The 6241-nt window shown below is 33.9% G+C and overlaps 1 long non-coding RNA gene across 1 annotated transcript in view; it reads right to left on the bottom strand.

Annotated features, from left to right (window-relative positions):
- The window catches only part of LOC116565493, a 15752-nt gene extending 9759 nt beyond the window's left edge, over positions 1-5993 (bottom strand). The window contains exons 1-2 of the long non-coding RNA XR_004275466.1: positions 5982-5993; positions 602-609 (exon numbers count right to left, since the gene is read on the bottom strand). This is a non-coding gene — a long non-coding RNA (uncharacterized LOC116565493). The remainder of the gene's footprint in view (positions 1-601; positions 610-5981) is intronic.
- Positions 5994-6241: the final 248 nt, after the last annotated feature.

The raw sequence follows: 6241 nt of genomic DNA, 5'->3' as shown, positions 1-6241 counted from the left end.
TTTTTTTTTTTTTTTTTTTTTTTTTTTTTTTTTGCTTTTTATTGTATCCAGGCCCTCAACAGATTGGATGATACTCACCCATATTAGGGAGGGCAATATACTTTACTGAGTGCACAGATCTCAGATGCTAATCTCATCTGGAAACACCCTCACAGACACACCCAGAAATAATGATAGCTAAATATCCGGGCATGCTGTGTGAGCCAATCAAGTTGGCACCTAAAATTAACAATCACACATTCTAATGTTACACTTTATCTCTTTAACTAAAAGACTTTACCTCATTAGGCTGGTTACCATACTAATGAGATATATGATTAAGTTTTTAAAAAGGGTAAATGCCTCTGTACAAAGTTTATAACATGATACAGATAATTATAAGAGATATCTCCAAGTATGATCTACATCTAGTTTTTCCTTTTCTTTGTATGGCTAGATGAGGACATAACTTTTGACAAAAGATAGAATTCCCTGTCTATTCTCTTTGTGATTCATTACATAGCAGTATGGCTAACAATAATTGTTTTTTTTTTTTTCTTTTTAAGACAGGGTCTCACTATGTTGCCTAGGTTGGAGTGTAGTGGCTCACTGAAACACCGACCTCCTGGGCTCAAGCAATCCTCCCAACTCAGCCTCTCAAGTAGCTGGTACTACAGGCATTCACCACTACACTGGGCTAATTTTTGTATTTTTTGTAAAAACGTGGTAAATGAAAATATATTTAGCTGATAAGCATGCTTCATTATGTCTTTTTTTCTTCTCTAAATAAGTTAGAATACCATATCAAAGCTATTCAGAACCAGTATTTTAACTTATAGACTCATAAGAATCTACAATGTATCAATGATGAATGAGTATATGGCTGTGTTCAATATCATTCCTCAGTAATATCTTTATAAAATAATTGTCATAGGCAAGAAATTATTTGTGGTTCTCACTCATTGCCCTCATTTAAATTCATTCTGCTGTATATTAAAAGGCTTTAATTTTAAAATAGGTTCCTAGGAGATTTATTAATCAATACTCTGTCAATTCTATGTTATTATATCAAAGGATTTTTGCCTCCAATTTATTTTTTTGGAATAAAGGAAGACAGAAATAAAATATTTCAGGATTCAGCAAATCTCTAAAAATCATGCTGAATAAAACAAGAATAACCTTTAAAGAATGCATCATTGATGGTATACCAAATATTAGCAATAATACAACATTTAAAAATCTATGCTTTAATAAAAAATGAATCACAGTAAAGTCAGTGAAGACTTTCTTATAAAAATTCTCTCAGTATTACATTTCTTACCCTACTTTCATTCACATTCCTCTCCTTAAAGCTTTAACAATTCTGCTTTTCTTTTATATCATTTTAGACCACATTAAAATCTTTAACTTTTTGGCAAGATAAATGTTTCGTGATTTTTTTCCCTAATATAATTAAATTTAATAAAATTTAAAAAATATATCCACATATTTATGCACATACATACATAGGTAAGTGCACATATACATTTATGTATGAGTACATATACATGTGCATGTACATATTTCTAAATGCATCTATGCATATATAGTCTGATTTTGTGTGTGGGTGTGTGTCTGTGTGTATTTGGAAACTGAGAAAGCATATGTGTCTCAAATAGAGAATTCACTCTTCAGTGCAGTAGGAAATGTGAGTTTGAGCTATTTCTGTTTATTAATAATAATAAGTCTCATTGTTTGGTCATTTAACATATAGGAGGCATTCTAAGAAATTTACTTATCTCCTTAAATGTTTATAAGAAGTCTGTGGAATGCTATATTTTAACCCATAGTGTAAAAAGAAAATCACCCATGATTTTACTCAGCAAAAACACTATAATTAGATTTTGAAGTCAGCATCTGTGATTTAAAAAAAAAAAAAAAAACCTGACTACTTAAGCCCCTCAATATACAATTTTGTTCAATATGAAGCAGCAATAAATCAAGCGAATATGGAGTCTTAAAAAGGAAACACATAGTATATGAAGAAAATGGGAAAGGATGTAACATTTATCAAGCATTGATGTTACAAGAGTTGGGGTACCTCTTGAAAAACATATGGATCAATTTTCACGAGATAAAAAATGTGTTATGAGGAAATAATATGGTGATATTCTAATGACTTCCCTTGAATATAACAAATCAAAAAGCTCTGAACTGATATAACCAAACAAAACATGAAAAATAAGGAAATAGGTAAATCCAATGCTACTATCACTTATCTATGATATCCATAGTAATGCTGTTTTAGAATATAAAATGAAACTTTTTACTGGGTGGTGGAAATTCTTTGTTGTTTTTGTTGTATGTACTTCAACTGACATTGCTTACCGCTATTGCTGTTGTGATAAAAATTGGAAACTACTTCAAAATCTTTAGTCATACAAGTTCCTAGGTGAATTTTGGAAAACTTTAAAGCTGTCACTCACTCTATAGCCTTAACGTTTAGCCTTCACTAATAACTGATCAATGTGTGTTTTTTCTATAGCTGCACAGACCTGGACCCTCTTAAATGCCGTTTTAGCCATCCTCCTTTCTCTTTGATTTTTGTGTAACAATCTCATCTATGACCTTCAAACTAACTTAGATAAGTCAAATTCAAAAGTGATTGAAAGATTATTAAGTAAAATGGAAACTAATGAGGCATTAGGACAGACATTCTCAATTCTGTTCCCACCCTTGGTTAGTCAAATTATTGAAGAGAAGCTTGAGAGCATGATACTTTTATGACTCATTACCAATTTCAGATCAAACCCGAGACTCCATTTTTGGTCATTATTGACCAGCTGGTATCAGATCAATCATACTGTCAATAGCAATTTGAAAAGTTGGAAAAAATGCAAAACATCTGTCTGAAGACTGTAGAAACCTACCCAAGGAGACAGGCCTTGAGAATTACAGAGCTCTGAGGGTAGTTTAGAGGTTGAACTACGTCCCCTCAAATCATGTGTTAAAGTCTGAATCCTCAGTACTTCCCAATATGAACTTATTTGAAAATAGAGTCATTGCAAATGTAATTCAATTCGGATGGATTCCTTTGAGAATAAGAGGGGTACCTAGCCTGATATAACTGTTGTTCTTAAGGGGAAGTTTAGAAACAAGCAGGGAAGTTTAAAAACAGACACACACATGGGGAGAATGTCATGCAAAAATGAAGGCAGATATTGGAGTGATGCTTTTATAAGCCAAGGAATACCAGATTGGCAGAAAATAACCAGAAGTTATGAGAGAGGCCTGAAACACATTCTTCCCGTGGTAGGGCCAGAGACTTGCTCCATATCAGACTGAAGACTAGCCGGGAAGAGGCAAAAGCACCTCTCTGTAACACATGCCCATCAGTGTCATGTCAGTTTACCATTGCCATGGCAACACCCAGGAGGTATTGGCCCTTTCCATGGCAATGACCCAAAAATGACACAATTTTTTTGAAAAATTCTAAATAACTTGTCCCTTAATTTGCATGTAATTAAAGATGGGTGTAAACATGACTGCAGAACTGGCCCAGAGCTGCTACTCTGGGCACGTTGCTCGTGGCGCAGCCTGACTCCACAAGGAGCGGTACCTCTGCTGCTGCTGAACACTGCTGCTTCAGTAAAGGCTGCCGTCAGACACCACTGGCTCGCCCTTCAATTCTTTCCAGAACACAGCCAAGAACTCTCCCAAACTAAGTCCCAATTTTGGGGCTTGCTTGCCCTGTATCATTCCCTCACAACTCTCAGGAGAAATCAATCCTGCCACATTTGCTTGATCTTAAACCACTATACCGCAGAACTATAAGATAACTAACTTCCATTCAGCTAGCAAGTATATGGTACATTCTTAAGACAGCCTGAACAAAATAACACAAGTAGGGAAGCACATTATGGTACTGTTTTGCCTCAAAACGTTTCTTCATAAATAATAACGCAAGACCAGAAAGTCAAAACAGCTAAGCAGAAAGCAGTAACTAAGGGACTAGAAACCTATGCCAAGTTTTTAGCAGTCATATTACTGGAGAGGCAAAATTTGGTATTCCATCTTCCCAAACAGCCAGTTTTGAGGGGCTGAAGTTCAGGAGAAACAGGAAACACACGGAGGTTATATAGTGCTTTTCCTTTCAAGACATTTGAAGATTTGTCGGAGGAGCAAGAGGAAAGGCGAACAGAGCAGCAGAGTTGCTGAGAAGCCAAGTGAGGCTTTTGACAGTCTTCACAATGCTGGGTAGCCCCTGGGAAAGTGGTTTAAGATCCATGAGAGAAGTACTGTGAAAAAATAAATATATATATACAGCAAACCACCACCATGCCATGTGTATACCTAGTTAACAAACCTGCACAATCTGCACATGTACGCCAGAACTTAAAGTGTAATAAAAAAGTATATATATCTATATATCTATATATATCTATATAGATATATAGATATATATATGTATATATATATATCTCAATCAAACTTTCAGTTAGAGATCTATGATAGATGTTAGATAAACAGGAAATAGAAAATTTCTCGTTTCAAAATTTCCTCAGTTCCACATGAAAATTACTCTAACTTTCTGTATTTTAACTTTTGGTCATTAAAAAAAAAGGGGGGAGTACAACTTTTCTGGAAGAAGATACATTGATCAGCATTTCTGTAATTTCTGATAAAGTACACTCAGAATGCAAGTAAAATGTAACAGGAAAGTAAGAAAATCAAAACGTTAAATAATAGAAACAGATAGACCTACAGCTCATCCAGATATTGGAATGATCAGGTATAGAGTTTTATAAAATCTTGATTAACAAAATGACAATATGAAGAAAGTCTCTAGAGAATTGAGAAACTTAAAATAGAGTTATCCAGTATCAAATATTATATTTTGATTTCACCAACAGAAATTTTTCAGTGATAAAAAATTATGTGTTTTGTTATGTAAGAAGTATAGGGCCATTATTTTATTTTATAAAGGATAGTTTGAAGTATAATTATTTAAGTTACTTAAACAACTATTTTCAAGTATTTCTCCAGGCATATCTCTATTAAGATGTATCAAAAATACATTAGGTATTCAATACTTAATGTCAAGAAATAAATGAATAAGTAAATGACTTTAAATAATAATATTCATGTTCAGAAATTAATGAAATTCTAAAACATCTTCTAAAAGGTAAAAAGAGAAAAAGATTCTGAAAGAAAGAATGAATGATGAGTTTCTTAGACCATGCAACTTAATTCCATTTTAGCTCAAAATGATGACATGAGCTGCCTGCAATCTCAAAAACACACTTGTAGATTATAGCACTGAGGACTCATTTATTAGCTTGCACTTTCTGAATGAAAATGTTGGTTAACTTTCCTCACCACTCTGCTTCCTTGTTTGCTCTTGTGCTCACTTGTCTCCAACTACCATTCCCTGGGCAGCATCTAGCAGCTCGAAGCTGACCAAGTTCTATCCATGCTTCAATGACCAAACCAAAACACTCTCCTTCAGGGAGCTTTTTTTTATCTCTCCAACTGGTACTGGCCTCTCCCTCATCTGGATCTTCTGGCATTTGGTCCCTTTGTCATGGTGGAGTCCACTGCCATTTCCTCCAGTGATCTTTCTAGTTCAATATTAAACAGGACCTCTACCTCAGAAGAAATGTATCATTTTCATAATATCGAATTGTTATATATCATAATTGAGATGAAAACATTTTGCTAGTAAAGAATATCTTAATATTCTTTAATTCTAGAGCTGTTTTTCTATAGAGTATATATAAAGTTAGAAACAGAGAATTGCAAAGGACAAGGCTATATATTTGCTTCTCAATGAAAAATCAGTTTGTCAGTTTGGTACAAGAGTCTTGAGAGTTCAGAAGTGAACAAGTTAAAAATTATATAAAGGAGTAAATGATTATAGAGAAATTTTGAGAGGTGACGGCAATGGCAGTGGAGGTGGTGGTGGGAAATTATTAAGTCATACATTTATGGAACACTAAGTGTGTGATTAATAAGAGAAGAACTATATATTCAAAACTATTTCCACTTTGAATCTTTTGTGGTATAGGACTTTATTTTCTAGATTCCACGTAATAGTACTCCAATGGCAAAGGCCACTCAGAAAAGATGTTTGAACAGAAAGGCAAAATATGGAAGAACACAAACAAAACTTAAGAGGATATATAAAATGAGAAAAGATAACTAAAACTTCAATCCATTTAGTTTTAGTTCTTTGTTCTGTCAAAGTCATTTTTATGGGTGAGGACAAGACGGGGTAAAGCAG

Source organism: Sapajus apella, unplaced genomic scaffold (assembly GCF_009761245.1).
Source record: "Sapajus apella isolate SASKATOON/1434 unplaced genomic scaffold, GSC_monkey_1.0 scaffold40, whole genome shotgun sequence".
NCBI classification, from domain to species: Eukaryota; Metazoa; Chordata; class Mammalia; order Primates; family Cebidae; genus Sapajus; species Sapajus apella.
The sequence above is the reverse complement of the archived record's forward strand: the minus strand, read 5'-3'. Positions and strand labels throughout refer to the sequence as shown.